The sequence below is a fragment of the Salvelinus fontinalis genome, chromosome 32 (assembly GCF_029448725.1).
Source record: "Salvelinus fontinalis isolate EN_2023a chromosome 32, ASM2944872v1, whole genome shotgun sequence".
NCBI lineage: Eukaryota > Metazoa > Chordata > Actinopteri > Salmoniformes > Salmonidae > Salvelinus > Salvelinus fontinalis.
In genome coordinates, this window is record NC_074696.1 from 33,788,061 (window position 1) to 33,811,078 (window position 23,018).

Consider the following 23,018-nt stretch of genomic DNA (forward strand, 5'->3'; position numbering starts at 1 on the left):
AAACTAATTCCCATAAGATTGGTGTATTTGATAAGTCATAAATAAATTATGATCTATTAACTCTTGTATTAATGTTTTCACTTCACAAGGACATGCAAGCCTCAACATGAGCATGCTGTTATCAGGCAAAAACATAATACTTTCAAAAAAAGGGGTAGTTATTGCTGTGAGCACATGTGTTTTAGTAAGTTTGCCTTTGGGCATTTTGACAATGGCAAACTTAGGTACAAAGAATTTATGAAGCTGTCATGAATCACATACTGGTTTGACTTTGCACGGGCAATAACATAACATCATTTCTACATAAGGCATTCATCAAAACTGGTTACTCAAAAACACCTTCTGTCCCCTGCAATGAGAGATCATGTTTGAAGCAATGCATTAGCAACATACAGTATTTTATCTAACATCCCTCTCATTTAGGTATTTATTTAGGACTTATTTTATGATTTTGTTATTTACACTGAACAAAAATATAAACGCAACATGTAAAGTGTTGGTCCCATGTTTCATAAGCTGAAATAAAAATAACCCAGAAATGTTCCATACGTCTGAAAAGCTTATTTCTCTCAAATTGTGTGCACAAATTTGTTTACATCCCTGTTAGTGAGCATTTCTCTTTTGTCAAGATAATCCATTCACCTGACAGGTGTGGCAGGTGAAGAAGCTGATTAAACAGCATGATCATTACACAGGTGCAAATTGTGCTGGGGACATAAAAGGCCACTCTAAAATGTGCAGTTTTGTCACACAACACAATGCCACAGATGTCTGAAGTTTTGATGGAGCATGCAATTGGCATGCGGACTGCAGGAATGTCCACCAGAGCGGTTGCCAGAGAATTTGATGTTATTTTCTCTACCATAAGCAGCCTCCAATGTCGTTGTAGAGAATTTGGCAGTATGTCGTGTAACCACGGCAGCCTAAGACCGCCACATCAGGTTTATTTACCTGCGGGATTGTCTGAGTGGGTGGGCCTGGGCCCAAATGGGTGGGCCTGGGAAGGCATCAGCCCACCCACTTGGGAGCCAGGCCCATTCACTGGGGAGCCAGGCCCAGCCAATCAGAATGCGTTTTTCCTCATAAAAGGGCTTTATTACAGACAGAAACACTCCTCAGTTACATCTGTTGTAACTGGCTCCCAAGTGGGTGGGCCGATGCCTTCCCAGGCCCACCCATGGCTGTGCCCCTGCTCAGTTATGTAAAATCCATAGATTAGGGCCTAATGCTTTTATTTACATTGCCTGATTTCCTAATATGAACTGTAACTCAGTAAAACAGTTGAACTTGTTGCATGTTGCTTTTGTATTTTGGTTCAGTACACTTGGATAAACAAGGCTAACTGGACTGTAGGCCAGAGAAACAAGAGCCTACAGATATTATTCAGGCTGAAGGATTAACAACCTACCATTTCTCTCTTGAAAGAGCAAAACAAGACCCTTTTCAAAGTTGGTGCCTAGACCTGTTCCCCAGAAAGTTTGACCTCCCTTGTGTGACTGAAGTGGTTCATGTTAAATGTAAGCCACTATCACTAGCGGGAGTCTTTCTGCTGAAGGGAAAAGGCCTCTGAATACATAATATAACATGGCTTAAACCTGTGCCTAGAATACAGAAGCACCCACAGTACACACACAAAGTAATTTAATGTATGTTCATCTCAGTAACATCATGCCAGCACACATCGGATGTTTGTTATTGTAGCGACCTCTTTGGATCTCTTGGCGTAACTGGTGTTGCGTTGATAGTTGCTGAACCCGGTTTGGAGTCCCGGTTGGTGCTACGCCGCGAATCTGCTACAATGTTGTGGCGGGGCGCAGAAGCGAATTGCGTTCGGCAAGTGGGCGTGGGGGTGTGTAGTCAGGCGTCAGGCCATGGATGTGAAGGCATGTAACTATTTTGAGCCCAAATCTTCATCAGGCAACAGCGTCCTCTGTTGTCTGAAATACCAAAATACCTCGACACAATTTTTTAAAACCCGTTTTTTTTTAAATATCAGCGATGAACATTTTGGTTATCTTTCGTTTTTTAAAGTACTAATTGACCATCGTTGGTTCAATAAATTGAATACAATTTCGTTTTAGTTTTTTTGTGAGCTCAATAAAGTTTCACCAGAGATAAATCAGATCAAGCCCAAATATTCGATACAGTTTAGCGCAGAAAACGTGGTAATTAACTACAATGACCATAATCTATTGCAAGCCCACTTGTCAGGCCTGTGTTTCTTTTTATGCTAGCTACATTTTATGCAATCCAGAGGAGAGCAGTTGCTTTGCGAGGTATCTCTGCCTAAAAATACATGATCTAATTGATTGATAGTTGGTATTCAGCAGTCACATGCCTTATATACTTTGAAGAACTACTAAAATGTTGATTTTGTCTTTCATACATTTTTTAATTCTGTGTTGTTACAGCATTCAACCCATATAATGCATAGTGCATTTAATGTTTATCATAATACCTATGGTTATTGCTTTTCAGAATGTGTGCTACTGACACATTGCAGTAGTATTCTGTTGCGGACACATGGATTTCTAGCTAGCCATAATGCATTGTTAGTAAAGATACCACCCATGTTCAAGCCAGCCAAAGGCTGAGTCCAGTTTCTACTCTAAGTGTGCAAGCAAGCAAGCAACTGTCTGCCACGTTAGCAAATAATGCTAGCTAGTTTACCAACTAATCATTAGTCTAATGAGATGTTTATTTCAGAGGGATTTATGGAGACTGAGACAACCCCAAATATACCCACAGACTGCCATGGGCATGGGATGAATGGGACTGATAAAGGCAGAGCTGCTGTTAAAACTCAGTAAGTATGCTTGGCTGGAACAAAAGCCTGCACCCACAATGGCCCTATGTGAATACAATTGGCCACCCCTGCCCCAGACCATCACCAGTCTGACATGAGTACGGATGGAACAGTTCCATGAATTACTGGACTCTGGAGGGAAGGGTCCTAACGGTGACAAGGACAGCGGTGATGCAGAACCAAAGGAGACGGCAGAGGACTCTATGGAAGAGCCTCAAGAGAAAAAAATGAAAGTGGACCCGGATGAGCAGGAGAGGACAAGGAAGCAGGACAGCAAGCGAATGTGAGGGCAGGACAAGTCCAGGCCGCACATGAAACCCACGAGCAACGAAAACAGACTGTCCTTCCATTATTCAGGTAGGAATGCCACTTTAGGGGATAGATGAAAGGGCCAACTACTTTTCATGCAACCTGGGACTTTTCATCTTATAAATCCCCCCAAGTCATTCAGTGATGCTTTTCCTTTACCTATCAGGAGCATGCTCAATTGAGTTTTCTGTAGATTGTTTATCAACACCAATTTTATATTTTTTTCCCCCCAGGAGCGTGAGACCAAATGTGTCTACGGCGACAAATGCAAGTTCTTCCATGACATTGTGGTGTACATGTGGCAGGTAGCTTAGTGGTTAGAGTGTTGGACTAGTAACCAAAAGGTTGCAAGATTGAATCCCCGAGCTAACGTAAAAATCTGTTGTTAAGCCCCTGAACAAGGCAGTTAACCCACTGTTCCTAGGCCGTCATTGAAAATAATAATTTGTTCTTAACTGACTTGCCTAGTTAAATAAAAGTAAAATAGAAAAATAAACATGGACTCCAAGCCCGCCGACGTTGGAGAGCACTGCTACCTTTGACACTTTTGGGAAGTGCCACTACGGCCTGAGCTGCCAGTTTGCCTGGGCCCACACCAGCGCTGACCTCAAAAACCTGGTGAACGAGGAGCGTGTGAAAGCCATGGAAAGGAGAATAGTGAGGAATAGCCTGGACAAGGACCTACAGTGGCGCCTCCACAAGAAGGTGGTCCCCTTTACAGCGTCTGACGCCTATATGAAGACCATTTTCAAAGGTGGACACAAAGCAGGAAAAGGCTGCAGCAGCAGAGGACGGTAAGGCTTGGTGGGTCTGCCATTATGCCGGAACGGTATGTCGCCTGGGTTGTATTCATTAGTCACACACCATAGCAAAATGTTTTGTAACAGAAAATGGTTTGCAACAAAAAGAGTTTCTATTGGACAAATTCAGGTAGGTCCCTCCCCTTTTGCTTCTGTTTGGTTCCACATGAACACACCCGTGGTGGTGTGATGTATCACCGACTGATTCGCAGTAATTTCACTGTTTTTAGCTGCAGAATTGGCCATATGTTTTTGTTTGGTCAGTTTTCTTTGTGTACAACTCTCAATGCCAAAATCTACTTCAAGTAGCTTTACATTTTTTAAGGATTATCAGGTGCAGAGTGTTAGAATAAATTAATGGATTAATTAAATTGTTAAATATTTATAATCTGATTTTCATGCTGATCAGGTGTACATGTTAATTATCTGAGAGTTCAATGTTTTCTCTCCCATAGCTGATAACTGTTGCTCATTGGAGGTTCAGCAATTAGAGGTGACTGGTGACAGTGGCAAGGAAAAAACTTCCTGGCTGGGAAATATAATAGATCTGTGCGATAAAAAATAAAAATAATTTTCCTCTTTTAAAAAGGGGGGAAGCTCTTCCCATGGCTGTGAATTTATTTTATGGTGTCTAGAAGTTTTTCCTTGACAAGTTGTTTGTTTACCTTTTGAAAAATTGCAGGTTCGCCAGGAGAACCTGGCTCTAGTGAAGACCATTGGGCGTTGACTGATGCTGATGTCATAAAGCTACTACAATATGAAAAGAAGCTGGTACGTTTGAGCTGCTTGTCTGAAACACAGTGCAAGGTATTTTGTCTTGCATGTCGGGGATCTGAGTGGCACTTTGTATATTAGGCTCATTTAAATATTAACAACCCATTTAATATTAAGAGGTTGTATAAACCAAATAATACATTTATGAATAGATTGTTTTTTTATTCTTCCTAAAGGTGGACTTCAAAGACAAGCTGTATCTTGCTCCCTTAACAACAGTACATTAGTCCTTGGAACAGAATTGGCCACTTTCCCAGACTTAGATTATTACTACTCCTGGACTGAAACCCAAGCTCAACTGAAAATCTATTTTTAATCTGTTTCTTAGTCCAGGAATAAGCTTCTTCTGGGTCTTGGAAACCGACCCAATGTGCACAGTCTAATGGCTTGATATTTCATACTAACCATACTCCAAAGAGGATCACAACTTTGTGTTTCATATACTCTATGATTTTGTGTGTTGTGTTCTTCATTATGTATTTAAGAATGATTTAATAAAATGTATTAATTCCTCTCAGTGTGGAAACCTGCCTTTCCGTCGTATATGCAAATTCTTCGGCGCTGACATTACGTGGGGAGATGGCCATGTGTACCAACCTGCTGCAGGGCCAGTCGTCCGAATGGGCGCTCCTCAAAAGACCAGGCTGAAAGTAATACTTAGATTAGTATTTTTTTTAAACCGGATTAGCAATGATAATCTGAATACTCAGGGAGCATAGGCCATCGATAACTCCTATCCATTGCACTTTGTTCTGGGCAGTATGCTTAAGCTTGTTCCACCACATGCCGGTTCTAAAAGTGATAGTCGTGGAAGTGGTAGTAGATCACTCCAAAGTTTCAGACATTTTTTTAGGTTAGTCTATGTCTCTCATTTGTGTGTGGATCTAGCTATTTGCCTCAATCTGAAATGAATGGGAAAGATGGGGATCATTTTATTCCATTTCAGATTTGTCCTCCTGGGAATTTGAGCTCAAAGTAAAGGTATTTGAAACTGTTACATTTTAAAGGTAGAATCCTTAATTGAAACAATAACAAAGTCACCCCACCTATGTTTTTGTAATAGCTGAGGGATAGACAGAGCTATGGATGCAAGGACTGACAATAATGCCAAAATGATAATAAAATAATACAATTACAATTTTAACCATGTTTAGAGGTTTGTTTACATTTACTTTGTTTAAAACATTGGAGTAAAACAAGCTTATATTTGGGGTTCTGGTGAGGTACAGCAGTTGAACTAAGCTCATGAGGCATTTACAACTTATATTATTTAAGAATCTATGCGTTTAGTTGCTACATAAAGAAAATGTAGCAACTAAGGATTCTAGCTTTAAGGCCTTGGTCCGTACTAAAAGTCTGCTAATTTAAAATTTTAGGTGGAGGGAAACTTTACTGACGCAATGACCAGATGTACAGAGCTATTCAACAACAAAATCGACGTAGACATCAACTCGGGGTGTCCCATTGACCTTGTGTGCAAGAAGGTATTAACTTCTGAACCTATCGCGTGTGGACCAAAATAAGGTATTTGTCACGCCCTGGCCTTAGTATTCTTTGTTTTCTTTATGTTTTTTAGTTAGGTCAGGGTGTGACATGGGGAATGTATGTGTTTTGTAGTGTCTAGGGGTGTTGTATGTGTATGGGGCAGAGTAGAGTGTAGTTGTCTAGTTATGTCTATGGCTGCCTAGATTGGTTCTCAATCAGAGACAGCTGTCATTCATTGTCTCTGATTGGGAGCCATATTTAAGGCAGCCATAGGCAGTAGGCTTTTGTGGCTAGTTGTCTATGTTGTACGTTTGTAGCTTGTGTTTGCATTTACGTCTTTAGCTTCACGATCGTTTGTTTCGTTTTGTAATAGTGTTCGTTGCGTGTTTTTCACTCTTCTAAATAAAGAGATGTATTGATAGCTGTATGATAGCTAGCAAATTAATTTGCTAACTAACGTTAGCCTGCCTAGCTGGAACTTCTGAAGAAGGAAAATTTATTTATTTTTACAATTTCCAAAAAATAACCAAACAAAAACATTACTGTTACTAGACGTTTGTGTCGTCGTGCATTAGTAGTACAATTTCTAACTTATTTACATTCGTTTTTACATACACTTGTATGTTGACTTCTCCATATTGACGTTGATGTTTTAAGTCTTAGCGTATGTACAATCATCACGAATTGAATTATGGGGCGTTTCAGGCCCCGAAGTGAACATAATTGTACACTCATAAACTCGTACAAAAACGAGGGCTTCGGGGCTTAAGTTGCGAACTTCCCTTGCTTGGCTAATTATTTGGACCGACGACAAAGATGGCCATGGGAATTCCCTCAAGGGCATAAGGCGAGGGTAAGTGGAGGAGGGTGTGTCTTTTATGAGTTTGAAATGGGCCGGGTGCCTGCAGGCTGACCCCAGATGATATTTGAAAGGTGTTTCCTCCAACACATTGGCTGCATTCCAAATACTTAATACACCCTATCCCCTTAGCCCTCAAATTAAGTGGATACTTCTGATGATGTATCATGACGTCTGACGAGTATACACTTGCAGGGCGAGGGAGGAAGGAATGATTTTTAAATGGACCGCCTTTAACCGGATATTCTTCACTCGTTCATCCTGCGATGATTGTGTTTTCAGCCACCGGTAGCTTGTGGGTGCTTTATATGCGCTACAGTCAGTTATGATTGCATGTTAACTTATATTAACTACATAATTATTAATTATTATTATATATATTTTTTAAACATAATTATTCATATATGCCTACTGTATGATAGCTAGAAAAGTAATTACTTTTACGAGATGTTTGTGCATTAGTAGCACCATTTCTAACGTATTTACATAAATTTTTACTTACACTTGTATGTTGACTCCATATTTTATTTATTTATTTATTTATTTACCGTTATTTTACCAGGTAAGTTGACTGAGAACACGTTCTCATTTGCAGCAACGACCTGGGGAATATTGACGTTCACGTCAGAAAAGCTGAGTACAGGCTGAACCAATTAATAAGACATGCTCACTGCTTTCTCAGTGTGACCCACCACACTCAATCCATAGGCAGAACCAATGATTCGTGGGCAGACGATAGAATATAGGCCCACTATTCTGCCTCAGCAGAAAAATGATGCCTCAATATTTCCTCAACTTTAGTGACCGGTCTAATAGTCAAGTCACACTACTATTTCCCAGCACAATGACACACTGGTGGCAGTCTAGACATTCCCTGTTGTATTGACAGAGTCAAACAAACGTCATGTTACACGTGTCTACTCTCTCTCTTCTGTCAAAAAAGAGCGGACCAAATGGGAACACAACCCATTACTCCTGCAACCTTTTCTTAGCTCAAGTTCTGCCCTGAGTACAGAACGAGCTAGAGAGTTAGACGCAGTGGCGTGCCGTGGGCCTGGTCCTTCAGTGAGGTACTACACAGTCCCACCCGAATTAATCCACCTCTTATTACCATCATTATGATGCCATGGCTCTAGACACTATACATTTAGACAGAAACGCAGTATAACCAGGTGTTGCGTCACCTTGAAATTGACAAATTGACATTTTTGGGTAAACAGTGTTTACCCAAAAACATGACACAATCAATGAGTCTTTTCAATATTTCCCTTCACCTTTTCATTGTGCAGCTGCGTTGCCCTGCGCGCTTGTTCGTTGAGCTGTAGATCCACTCCGGTGTCCCCAAAAGTTTTCAAAAGCATCATTGCTTGTAAGTGCCCAGCCGTACTTTGGTGTCTCGTTGCTGCCTTGGTTGGACAACTCAAGTTTGCAAAGCCAGTGTGGCTCCAAACACCAAATCGATCACTTGCAAATAATAGGCATTCCCAGCAGTACAGTTTGCAGTGCTTTTCGGAGCCATAGCGCTCTTAGTTGGAACTTTGAAAGTGGTGAGCGAACGAACCCCTTTCCCGCCTGTGACAGGCTTTGTAGCGTCGGTGTCGGGCGACCTCTCCTTACAATGTCTAACTTTTCTTGAAAAGTTCGTCTTGAGAATGGCGTTATAATTATATCCTCGACCAAATCGATATCTTCTCCTCCTTCCGCCATTGTGGGTTGAAAAAACAGCTTAGTAGTACGCGAATTAATTCGTTTATCAAATTCAGTTTCCTAGATCTGCATAGACCTGCCCATAGGACCTGCCTCTCAATATTGGTAATCCAATCAAAAGACGTGCACGCACTACGCCTGCTAGCTGGCTCCTGTGTAACACTGGAGCCAGCCAGCAGGCGTACAATAGCCAACTCTAAAGCTGATTGGTTGACACTAAATTTTCATTTCCATTCACTATAAGCTACAAGCGCCCGCACTGTTGATTCTGAAGGCCTGAGGGCAGATTTTAGACCCCTGGCAACACATGACGGCTGAATATGATTGGATAAAAGATCTAACATAAAGACCAGCCCTCCAAATCTCAACCTGGGGCTGGAAGCAGTGCAACCAAGAGGAAAGCTATGAAATGAGGAGTATAACTCTTACTCTGGGGAATAATTTAATACATATTTGTGGGAAAATATATTTAAAAAAAAAATTATATTCTGATGATGTTTAGGCCAGCAGAGAAGGCCTTGCTGGCCCTGACGGCCCACCACTGGTTAGACGACATGTCCAACAGGTAGAATCGGATAATAGGAGACTGTGACGACCACGACGCAGCTGCACAAATATCCTCTACCCCAATTCATTTGAAAAGTGCCGTAGACGCCGCTACTCCACGAGTGGAGCGGGCTCTTACGCCATGAGGCATTGGTCGCCCTGCCGCCTCATAAGCCGGCTCAATACCTTCGCAAAGCCAATGAGACAGCCGCTGTTTGGAGAGTGATCTACCCAGTGCGTTAGCATCGTGACACACAAACAATTGAGGTGATGACCTAATCATCGCCGTGCGCTGCACATAGCACTCCAGGGCGCGCACCGGAGTGCGATGAAGTCTCTCCTCTCACGATGAAGTCTCGCAATGAAGTCTCTCGCGATGAAGTCTCGCGATGAAGTCTCGCGATGAAGTCTCGCGATGAAGTCTCTCCTCTCTCAGCTCCACATGAGGAGAGGGGGGGAGAGAAAGCCCATAGCTCAACAGTCTGCGACCTGTTTGAGCTCTTAATAACCTTCGACATAAATGCCGGACGTAACCGGACGTTAGGACATAACATCGCTCTGCTCAAGTCGGCAAGGCAGTCGGGTCTCTCGAAAGAGCACACACATCACTGACACGCTTGGCTGTAGTCAAGGCAAGCAACAGTGCCGTCTTCAGACAACATCTTGAGGGGAATTTGATTCAATGGTTCGAACGGCGTCTCACAGAGCGCCTCGAGTGCCAACGTTAAATCCCACTGTGATAGGGTGGCTCGCGTCCCCAATAGAAACTGTTTCACTAAAGGGTGACTGAAAACAGTGTTCCTGCCAAACCCCTCATGACAAGCTGAAATTGCTGCCGCAAACATCCTAATGGTGGCGGGTGAGAAGAAGCGCGGTCATGTTTCGGAGGATGCATGACTCCACCTACGCCTCCTGAGCCCGTTGGGGAGTGGCAGCAATGAGACCATATCGAAATTGGGGAGAAAAAGGGAGTAAAAAATATATGTTTTTACTATTACTGAATGTAGAAAACACCTGGGCACCTCATTCACAAATGCTGGTGAATGCAACCAAATTAGCTTGCCCTATAGCCATCAATTGACTATTAATCAATTATAGTTAACTACTATAGGGGACCTTATTTGATTGACATCAATCTCAGCAAGTGGCAACAACAATAGTCTACATCTCTCAAACTCAACTCTGGACCTCAAAGCCAGTTCCACTGTTTTTTTCCTCATTGGAGTCATTAAAACTCGTTTTTTAACCACCACAAATTTCTTGTTAACAAACTATAGTTTCTTTGTGCATGACACAAGTCATTTTTCCAACAATTGTTTACAGACAGATTATTTCCCTTATAATTCACTGTATCACAATTCCAGTGGTTCAGACATTTACATACACTAAGTTGACTGTGCCTTTAAACAGCTTGAAAATTCAAGAAAATTATGTCATGGCTTTAGAAGCTTCTGATAGGCTAATTGACATAATTTGAGTCAATTGGAGGTGCACCTGTGGATGTATTTCAAGGCCTACCTTCAAACTCAGTGCCTCTTTGCTTGACATCATGGGAAAATCAAAAGAAATCAGCCAAGACAACAAGCCAAATGCTTTGTAATTTTCTTTTGCAATATTACTTTAGTGAATTTTAAAAAAATATTTTTATTCTGTATAGGCTTCCTTTTCACTCTGTCAATTAGGTTAGTATTGTGGAGTAACTACCACGTTGTTGCTCCATCCTCAGTTTTCTATCCCAGCCATTAAACTTTATGGACACATTCAATCTCTCCCTATCCCAGTCTGCAGTCCCCACTTGCTTCAAGATGTCTACAATTGTTCCTGTACCCAAGAAAGGTAACTGAACTAAATGACTATTGTCATGAACTTCTGTCATGAAGTGCTTTGAGTGTCTAGTTAAGGATCATATCACCTCTAACTTACCTGACACCTTAGACCCACTTCAATTTGCTTACCACCCCAATAGATCCACAGACGATGCAATTGCCATCACACTGCACACTGCTCTATCCCATCTGGACAAGAGGTATACCGATGTAAGAATGCTGTTCATTGACTATAGCGCAGCATTCAACACCATAGTACCCTCCAAGCTCATCATTAATCTCAGTGCCCTGGGTCTGAACCCCGCCCTGTGCAACTGGGTCCTGGACTTCCTGGCGGGCTGCCCCTAGGTGGTGATGGTTGGAAACAACACCTCCACTTTGCTGATCTTCAACACTGGAGCCTCTAAAGGGTGCGTTCTGAGCCCTCTCCTGTACTCCCTGTTCACCCACGACTGCGTGGCCATGCACGCCTCCAACTCAATCATCAAGTTTGCGGACGACACTACAGTGGTAGGCTTGATTACCAACAACGACGAGACGGCCTACATGGAGGTGAGGGCCCTCGGAGTATGGTGTCAGGAAAATAACCTCACACTCAACGTCAACAAAACAAAGGAGATGATTGTGGACTTCAGAAAACAGCAGAGGGAGCACCCCCCTATCCACATCGACGGGACAGTAGTGGAGAAGGTGGAAAGTTTTAAGTTCCTCGGTGTACACATCACGGACAAACTGAATTGGTCCACCCACACAGACAGCGTTGTGAAGAAGGCGCAGCAGCGCCTCTTCAACCTCAGGAGGCTGAAGAAATTCGGCTTGTCACCAAAAGCACTCACAAACTTCGACAGATGCACAATCGAGAGCATCCTGTTGGGCTGTATCACCGCCTGGTACGGCAACTGCTCCGCCCACAACCGTAAGGCTCTCCAGAGGGTAGTGAGGTCTGCACAACGCATCACCGGGGGCAAACTACCTGCCCTCCAGGACACCTACACCACCCGATGTCACAGGAAGGCCATAAAGATCATCAATGACAACAACCACCCGAGCCTGTTCACCCTGCTATCATCCAGAAGGCGAGGTCAGTACAGGTGCATCAAAGCAGGGGCTGAGAGACTGAAAAACAGCTTCTATCTCAAGGCCATCAGACTGTTAAACAGCCACCACTAACATTTAGTGGCCGCTGCCAACATACTGACTCAACTCCAGCCACTTTAATAATGGGAATTGATGGAAATTATGTAAAAATGTATCACTAGCCACTTTAAACAATGCCACTTAATATAATGTTTACATACCCTACATTACTCATCTCATATGTATATGTATATACTGTACTCTATATCATCTACTGCATCTTGCCATCTTTATGTAATACATGTATCACTAGCCACTTTAAACTATGCCACTTTATGTTTATATACCCTACATTACTCACCTCATATGTATATACTGTACTCTATACCATCTACTGCATCTTGCCTATGCCATTGTGTACCATCACTCATTCATATATCTTTATGTACATATTCTTTATCCCTTTACACTTGTGTGTATAAGGTAGTAGTTGTGGAATTGTCAGGTTAGATTGCTTGTTGGTTATTACTGCATTGTCAGAACTAGAAGCACAAGCATTTCGCTACACTCGCAATAACATCTGCTAACCATGTGTATGTGACAAATCAAATTTGATTTGATTTTCGTACTTCTTGAGAAGAAAGAAGGAAGGAAGTGTCAATACAGAGCTATATGGAGCCCTCCGCATTGTCAATAATGGAAAAAATACCCAAATGTCATACTTGAGTAAAAGTATAGATACCTTAATATAAAGTCACTACTTGAGTAAAATTATTTGATTTTAAATATACTTATGTATCAAAAGTAAATTTGATGGATAAAATATATTTAAGTATCAAAAATTCCTTATATTAAGCAAACCAGATGGCACCATTTTCTTGTTTAACATACATCTTGTTAAAATGTATTTTATAGCCAGGGTCACATTCCAACACTCAGACAATATTTACAAAAGATGTGTTTAGTGAATTTGTGTTTTAGTGAATCCGCCAACACATAGGCAGTAGGGATGACCACGTGTTCTCTTGATAAGTGCGTGAATTTCAACATTTTCCTGGTCTGCTAAGCATTCAAAACCAAACGACTACTTTTGGGTGTCAGGGAAAATGTATGGAGTAAAAATTACAAGATTTTCTTTAGAAATGTAGTGAAGTAAAAGTAGTCAAAAATATAAATAGTACAGATACCGCCCAAAACGACTTAAGTAAAAATAATTTAAAGTACTAATTAAGTACTTTACACTACTGCGCATTGTTACAAAATTTGGGAGGTGCATAGCGATGTGATACAGAGCTCGATTTGGCCTCCGCACAGAACCTTTGGATTGCATTGCCAGAGCAATGATAAATTGGCTTTCATTAGGCCTATTTAAACGAGAAGCAGCCATTCTGGAACCAACAAATCCCGGACTCCCTCAACTGGTTAAGCGAAGCCGGAAATGTTAAACCCTCTTTCTGGAATACCCACCAGAGGGGTATCCTACGAAGCAAGCGAGATATACGCAGGGTTTTCTAAAGTTAACCAGCTTCAGTTAGCTTCACATTCCAGCTCAGGCTTCATCCGTACCATTACGGTGGATATTGCTCGTCCACCTGCCGCTAATTCTAGCAGGCGTAAGAATAAGAAACAAAAAAAGGGCTGTAAACTGCTGTTACATATGCTGACATGATTAAAAGGGAAGTAAACCGTACCTGCCATGTTGTAGTTTATATTATAAGCTCATAGAAAGGGTAACAAATTTGGAGGAACCGCTGAGATTTATTTTCATGTGAGCACCGGCCCATATTCCTGGAACGAACAACGAGCGAGAGACATTGGGAGAGTAGCTAGCTAGCTAACGTTAGCAGGCTAACCACCAAACAGATTAAAGCTATCTTGCCATTGCCTGCATTGTCGCTGTTGCCACGTTAGTAGGACAATATGAGTCGAGAGAGGGAAACGTTGTTGGATGAAATCGAGCAGAGTTTAACTGAGGACAATTTATGGCACATGTGTGTAACGTTACGTTGTGGAATAGGAGGTGTAGATGACTGAAGTAAAAGGAAAGAGCCATCGCGCTTTGCGGCGCAAACTGATGGAAGATTACTGTGAGAAGGAGGATTTAATGGAATCAGAGGATGAGGGAATGTCTTGGCTGATTCAACTGAAAGACGAAATCAAAGGAATATCGGACTCTGAGGATAATGTGAAAAGTCTGCCTACAAGTCCCAGCCAGTCGGCGCCAATGATGCAAGTGGACAGCGGAGAGATGGGAGCTGCAGCAGAACGAAAAGAAGAGGGAGGGGCTCCTCAGCCCAGCAGAGAAGTGGTCTAAGCTCCAGAAAGGCATCCACCACAGAGAGAATGGAGTGAGTATGTCCAGTTATAAAGACTTTAAAATCCATGGACAGATAGGAGATCAGAATCAGAAAGATAAGCTCAGCTTCAGCAGCCTAGAACATCAGATTGAAAATGGACAGAGAAAAGGGTACCATGAATTAGAAATCATACAAGCAGTAACCAGAGCTGTGAGCCCAGGGCTTAAAATTAGGAGTTATCTGGAGGGAAAAACAGACATGTATTTTTTATTTTTTTAATTTCACCTTTATTTAACATTTAACATGACACTACACACTAAGGCAAATCTTGAGGACACATTATGCAGAGAAGGATGCTACTGAACTGTATCGCAAGTTGACTAAAGCAACACAAGAGCCGGGAGAGTCTGCCTGGGACTTCCTAGTCCGAGTCTTTGACCTGAGACAGAAAGTGTTATCAGCCTCAGCTCGTGCCCAATCAGGACTGAAATATGGCAGGGATTTAGTCAAGAGTCAATGCCTGCAGGCCATTGTTACAGGATTAACAAATGATAATGTCGGGGCAGAGATGAGAGTGCATCTCCAGAATATTAACACCAGTGATGAACTGTTGCTTGAGGAAATGCTAATTGCCCAGGGCAATGAAAGCGAACGCATGCAAAAGGCCAGGATTTCACGTAAGTTCACACCCACACGAGTGAACGCAGTACTGAGTGAGGATAACAGCGATAGCAGAGAGGAATGTGCACAGGCAGAGCCCTCATGGACCACAGTCCAAAAACAAAAGAAATACAATCCTCTACTGAGTAAAATTGATGCGACCAATGAAGCAATCAAAGAACTGACCTGTCAGGTAGCCTCATTAGTACAGTCAGTGCAGGGCCAGGGTGACGGTTCAGTTAGGAATCGCTCCAACAGAAAACCAAGTCCTACCAACAGGGAGAAAAGAAAATGCAAAAGTTGTTATGAGACTGATCAACAGACTTTCCATCATTGCTACAAATGTGGCAATGATAGCCATTGGGTAGTAGGATGTAGGATCAGGGGCAACGCATATCCCCGATCGGGAAACGCCTGGGGGTCACAACCATGGAACGGGGAATGACCTCAGATACATCTAGCTCCATCCAGTGTTGCAGCGGCTGCAGTGCAAAGGTAGAGAGAACCTCAGAGTAAGTTGTGTTCATTGTGTCATAAAGCTGCCTATTGTTCCAAAGTGTGCCAACAGGATAATTGGAAACAGCACCAACCTACAAGGTTTGTCCCCTTGTCCCATGACACAGAGAGAGTGGGGGCCAACTACCCAAGCTACCACAGGACATTGTAATATAGCACAGCTCATTGGTAAAAAATGTTAAGTGTGGTGTTATATGGAGGGTGTAAAGACACAGGGGCTCAGGTATCCATCATAAGTGAGGAATGGAGAAAACGTAATTTGCCACGCACACAAATTAGACCACCGGCAGAAATCATGGGCAATACAGAGAAACTGGATCTGAGGGCAGCCAATGGCACAAATTCCCTTTCTGGGTTGGATGGACATATTGTTTTAGTTTGCTTTTTTATTTTTATTTTTTATTTCACCTTTATTTAACCAGGTAGGCTAGTTGAGAACAAGTTCTCATTTGCAACTGCGACCTGGCCAAGATAAAGCATAGCAGTGTGAACAGACAACACAGAGTTACACATGGAGTAAACAATAAACAAGTCAATAACATGGTAGAAAAAAGAGAATCTATATACAATGTGTGCAAAAGGCATGAGGTAGGCAATAAATCGAATAATTACAATTTAGCAGATTAACACTGGAGTGATAAATCATCAGATGAACATGTGCAAGAAGAGATACTGGTGTGCAAAAGAGCAGAAAAGTAAATAAATAAAAGCAGTATGGGGGGTGAGGTAGGTAAATTGGGTGGGTAGTTTACAGATGGACTATGTACAGCTGCAGCGATCGGTTAGCTGCTCGGATAGCAGATTTTTAAAGTTGTTGAGGGAGATAAAAGTCTCCAACTTCAGAGATTTTTGCAATTCGTTCCAGTCGCAGGCAGCAGAGAACTGGAAGGAAAGGCGTCCAAATGAGGTTTTAGCTTTAGGGATGATCAGTGAGATACACCTGCTGGAGCGCGTGCTGCGGGTGGGTGTAGCCATCGTGACCAGTGAACTGAGATAAGGCGGCACTTTACCTAGCATAGCCTTGTAGATGACCTGGAGCCAGTGGGTCTGACGACGAACATGTAGCGAGGGCCAGCCGACTAGGGCATACAGGTCGCAGTGGTGGGTCGTATAAGGTGCTTTAGTAACAAAACGAATGGCACTGTGATAAACTGCGTCCAGTTTGCTGAGTAGAGTGTTGGAAGCTATTTTGTAGATGACATCGCCGAAGTCGAGGATCGGTAGGATAGTCAGTTTTACTAGGGTAAGTTTGGCGGCGTGAGTGAAGGAGGCTTTGTTGCGGAATAGAAAGCCGATTCTTGATTTGATTTTGGATTGGAGATGTTTGATATGAGTCTGGAAGGAGAGTTTGCAGTCTAGCCAGACACCTAGGTACTTATAGATGTCCACATATTCTAGGTCGGAACCGTCCAGGGTGGTGATGCTAGACGGGCGTGCGGGTGCAGGCAGCGAACGGTTGAAAAGCATGCATTTGGTTTTACTAGCGTTTAAGAGCAGTTGGAGGCCACGGAAGGAGTGTTGTATGGCATTGAAGCTCGTTTGGAGGTTAGATAGCACAGTGTCCAAGGAAGGGCCGGAAGTATATAGAATGGTGTCGTCTGCGTAGAGGTGGATCAGGGAATCGCCCGCAGCAAGAGCAACATCATTGATGTATACAGAGAAAAGAGTCGGCCCGAGAATTGAACCCTGTGGTACCCCCATAGAGACTGCCAGAGGACCGGACAACATGCCCTCCGATTTGACACACTGAACTCTGTCTGCAAAGTAGTTGGTGAACCAGGCAAGGCAGTCATTAGAAAAACCGAGGCTACCGAGTCTGCCGATAAGAATATGGTGATTGACAGAGTCGAAAGCCTTGGCCAGGTCGATGAAGACGGCTGCACAGTAATGTCTTTTATCGATGGCGGTTATGATGTCGTTTAGTACCTTGAGCGTGGCTGAGGTGCACCCGTGACCGGCTCGGAAACCGGATTGCACAGCGGAGAAGGTACGGTGGGATTCGAGATGGTCAGTGATCTGTTTGTTGACTTGGCTTTCGAAGACCTTAGATAGGCAGGGCAGGATGGATATAGGTCTGTAACAGTTTGGGTCCAGGGTGTCTCCCCCTTTGAAGAGGGGGATGACCGCGGCAGCTTTCCAATCCTTGGGGATCTCAGATGATACGAAGGAGAGGTTGAACAGGCTGGTAATAGGGGGTGCGACAATGGCGGCGGACAGTTTCAGGAATAGGGGGTCCAGATTGTCAAGCCCAGCTGATTTGTATGGGTCCAGGTTTTCCAGCTCTTTCAGAACATCTGCTATCTGGATTTGGGTAAAGGAGAAGCTGGGGAGGCTTGGGCGAGTAGCAGCGGGGGGGGCGGGGCTGTTGGCCAAGGTTGGAGTCGCCAGGAGGAAGGCATGGCCAGCCATTGAGAAATGCTTGTTGAAGTCTTCGATTATCACGGATTTATCGGTGGTGACCGTGTTACCTAGCCTCAGTGCAGTGGGCAGCTGGGAGGAGGTGCTCTTGTTCTCCATGGACTTTACAGTATCCCAGAACTTTTTGGAGTTAGAGCTACAGGATGCGAATTTCTGCTTGAAAAAGCTGGCCTTTGCTTTCCTGACTGACTGCGTGTATTGGTTCCTGACTTCCCTGAACAGTTGCATATCGCGGGGGCTCTTCGATGCTATTGCAGTTCGCCACAGGATGTTTTTGTGCTGGTCGAGGGCAGTCAGGTCAGGAGTGAACCAAGGGCTATATCTGTTTTTGGTTCTGCATTTTTTGAACGGAGCATGCTTGTCTAATATGGTGAGGAAGTAACATTTAAAGAATGACCAGGCATCCTCAACTGACGGGATGAGGTCAATATCCTTCCAGGGTACCCGGGCCAGGTCGATTAGAAAGGCCTGCTCGCAGAAGTGTTTTAGGGAGCGTTTGACAGTGATGAGGGGTGGTCGTTTGACCGCGGACCCGTGGCGGATACAGGCAATGAGGCAGTGATCGCTGAGATCTTGATTGAAGACAGCAGAGGTGTATTTGGAGGGCAGGTTGGTCAGGATAATGTCTATTAGGGTGCCCATGTTTACGGATTTAGGGTTGTACCTGGTGGGTTCCTTGATGATTTGTGTGAGATTGAGGGCATCAAGCTTGGATTGTAGGACTGCCGGGGTGTTAAGCATATCCCAGTTTAGGTCACCTAACAGAACAAACTCTGAAGCTAGATGGGGAGCGATCAATTCACAGATGGTGTCCAGGGCACAGCTGGGAGCTGAGGGGGGTCGGTAGCAGGCGGCAACGGTGAGAGACTTATTTCTGGAGAGATTAATTTTTAAAATTAGAAGTTCGAACTGTTTGGGCATAGACCTGGAAAGTATGACAGAACTTTGCAGGCTATCTCTGCAGTAGATTGCAACTCCTCCCCCTTTGGCAGTTCTATCTTGACGGAAAGTGTTATAGTTGGGTATGGAAATCTCAGAATTTTTGGTGGCCTTCCTAAGCCAGGATTCGGACACGGCAAGGACATCAGGATTGGCAGAGTGTGCTAAAGCGGTGAGTAAGGCAAACTTAGGGAGGAGGCTTCTGATGTTGACATGCATGAGGCCAAGGCTTTTTCGATCGCAGAAGTCAACAAATGAGGGTGACTGGGGACATGCAGGGCCTGGGTTTACCTCCACATCACCCGAGGAACAGAGGAGTAGTAGGATGAGGGTGCGGCTAAAGGCTATCAAAACTGGTCGCCTAGAGCGTTGGGGACAAAGAATAAAAGGAGCAGATTTATGGGCGTGGTAGAATAGATTCTGGGCATAATGTGCAGACAGGGGTATGGAGGGGCGCGGGTACAGCGGAGGCAAGCCCAGGCACTGGGTGATGATAAGAGAGGTTGTATCTCTGGACATGCTGGTCTCAATGGGTGAAGTCACCGCATGTGTGGGGGGTGGGACAAAGGGGGTATCAGAGGTACGGAGAGTGGAACTACAGGGTCCATTGCAAACCAAAACAATGATAATGAAAACTAGCCTGAACAACAGTATGCAAGGCATATTGATATTTGAGAGAGACATACAATAAGGCATAAAGTGATTGCAGGTCTTGATTGGGAGAGCTAGCTAAAACAACAGGTAAGATAACAGCAGCAATAACAGGGTGTTAGTCTAGCACAGCAACAACAGGTAAAAATGGCGACGACTAGGCAGAGAGGGTCGGATTAACTACACACAGATCCTGAGTTAAAGCACAGAGCCGACAGGTAAAACACAAATAAACAGAATGGAGTACCGTGAGTTAATGGACAGTCAAGCATGCATCAGCTATGTAGCCAAGTGATCATAGTGTCCAGGGGGCAGCCGTAGATGGAGCAGAGGAGGCCTCCACTAAGCTAGCACGCGGCGTATAAAGTTAGTAGCCCGGGGGGTGGTCTGCTCAGACGGAGGGGGTCTGGCGCAGTGGCGCTAGCGCTAGCTCTTCAGCTAGCCGGCAGATGGGCCTAGCTCGAGGCTAGCTCAAGGCTAACTGGTGCTTGCTTCGGGACAGTGGTGTTAGCCAGTAGTAGCCACTCGGTTGCAGCTAGCTAGCTGTGATGATACGGTGTAATTGTCCAGAGCTTGCGTCAGGAATCCGGTGATGTGGTAGAGAGAAAGCAGTCCTATATGCTCTGGGTTGATATCGCGCTTGCAGCTAGCCGGCAGATGGGCCTAGCTCGAGGCTAGCTCAAGGCTAACTGGTGCTTGCTTCGGGACAGAGGTGTTAGCCAGTAGTAGCCACTCGGTTGCAGCTAGCTAGCTGTGATGATACGGTGTAATTGTCCAGAGCTTGCGTCAGGAATCCGGTGATGTGGTAGAGAAAAAGCAGTCCTATATGCTCTCGGTTGATATCGCGCTTGCAGACTGGCAGGTGTTGGCCCGGTATTGAAGCTGGCTGTGTCCGAGTTGAGGGTGAAGACCGCAGCAGTGGCTAACTGACTACTAGCTAGTAGCTAGTTATCTGGCCAGCTTCTGCTTGGGGTTACGGTTCTAAAGTATAAAAAAAATAGCAGGTCCGTACCACATTGGGTGAGGCGGAATGTAGGAATGTATATTCAGTTCCTAGATGGAAAGTGAAATTAAAATATATACGAAATGTATACGGAAAATACGAAGACTATTTACTATTTACACGCTACAGGACAATACAGGACAATACAAACACACGTCCGACTGCTACGCCATCTTGGAAAAAAAGATCCCAAAGATCCCAAAGCTGAGGTCATTGTAGGAAAACAGTTGAGGGTTCTGATATTAGTCACAAATGAAAGACTGAAGAAACCAATCATTGGGTTTAATGTAATTGAAGAAATAGTTCAAACAAAAAGTAACAAGGAGCACTCAGAGCTGATGTATACAGTAAATACACAGAGGAATGCTTGCTTACAGCAGGCAGACGTGATGTTGTCATTCCAGGTGAACAAACAAAATGGATTCATCCCTGTATCCCTAGAGAGGCCCCCTTCAACGATGGAATTGTGTTATTTGAACCGGACGTGAGAGGGATCTGTGGCCTGGACTTACAAAGTCAGGTCGTGAAAACATCAAAACGGCCATCTCGAAAAGTTGACATTGCAGTAGTGAATACTACCAAACATGACATTACTTTACCAAGACAAACAGTGATAGGGACATTACAGAGAGTAGTAGCGTGTCACCCGGTTCCTGTGCCCAGTGGAGAAAAGGTTACTGTAGCACAGGTTCAGGACAGATCCCCACCGGAGATCCCCAGCCACCTGTAGATGTTCAGCACTTGAGCCAAGAACAACAATAATTAATCAAACAGATGCTCAGAGAGAAATCAGCTGTTTTCACCAAAGATGACATGGACATAGGGTGTATTGAAAATCTCAGAATGGAGATAACATTGACTGATAACATACCAGTGGCAAAGAGATACAACGGTGTGCCACGCCCCTTGTATGCTGAGGTGAAAAGCCACCATCAGGAAGTCAACTTCATCATACGCATCACCTCTGGTCTGTGTACGGAAAAAGGATGGGAGTTTAAGACTTTGTGTTGATTACAGGGGATTGAACAAGAAGACTGTTCTGGACAGGCATCCCGTACCCCGTATACAGGAAATACTTTATGGTTTGGGAGGAAACTCATGGTTTACAGTTTTAGATCAAGGAAAGGCTTTGTGGGAGAGGAGTCCAGAGAATACACTGCCTTCAGCAGCCCTTGGGCCTTATATGAATGGAATAGAATTCCCTTTGGCTTATCAAACAGTCCCTCTGCCTTCCAACAAAGCATGGAGGAAAGTTTAGAGGGTATAAGAGATCTGTGTACCATATTTGGGTGATGTTCTTATTTTTAGTCATCATTTGAACAACATGTGGAAGATGTCCCTCAGGTACTCAGGGAGCAAAATAAATGGGGTATTAAACTCAGGGCTGATAAGTGTGACCTATTCAAGAATGAGGTCCGTTATTTAGGAAAAATAATTTCTGCTGAGGGTTACAGAATGGATGTTAAAGAAATTGTAGCAGTGCAAGAACTGGTAAACAGGCCACCAACAAACATGAGAGAGCTGAGGAAACTACTGGGGTTTCTAGGGTACTATATGGGTTATGTACAGAACTTCTCACAACATGCATAATGTCTCCATGACTTACTAGCAGTGAAGTCAGAGACCCCAGCATCCGGGAAGCGAAGGACCAAGGTAGCTATGCAGTCAGGACAGGCTCTGCCCCGCCAGAAAGTTATATAGGAGGATGCTCACCAGAGAGCATTATTTTATTTATTTTTATTTCACCTTTATTTAACCAGGTAGGCCAGAGTTACACAACACAGAGTTACACATAAACAAACGTACAGTCAATAACACAAAATAAAAGAAAAATATAAAAATCTATATACAGTGTGTGCAAATTTAGAAGAATAGGGGGGTAGGCAAAAAATAGGCTCTAGTGGCGAAAATATTTACAATTTAGCATTAACACTGGAGTGATAGATGTGCAGATGATGATGTGCAAGTAGAGATACTGGGGTGCAAAAGAGCAAGAGGGTAAGTAATAATATGGGGATGAGGAAGTCGGGTGTGCTATTTACAGATTGGCTGTGTACAGGTACAGTGATCGGTAAGCTGCTCAGACAGCTGATGCTTAAAGTTAGAGAGGGAGATATGACTCCAGCTTCAGAGATTTTGCAAATTCGTTCCAGTCATTGGCAGCAGAGAACTGGAAGGAACGGCCAAAGAAAATGTTGGCTTTGGGGATGACCAGTGCAATATACCTGCTGGAGCGTGTGCTACGGGTGGGTGTTGCTATGGTGACCAGATAAGACGGGGCTTTACCTAGCAAAGACTTATACAGTTGAAGTCGGAAGTTTACATACACCTCAGCCAAATACGTT

At 43.7% G+C, this 23,018-nt stretch overlaps 1 pseudogene; it reads left to right on the forward strand.

Moving 5' to 3' along the window:
* The first annotated feature begins 2,714 nt into the window (after window positions 1-2,714).
* Window positions 2,715-23,018, forward strand: part of LOC129830585 (tRNA-dihydrouridine(47) synthase [NAD(P)(+)]-like) — a 49,499-nt pseudogene continuing 29,195 nt past the window's right edge.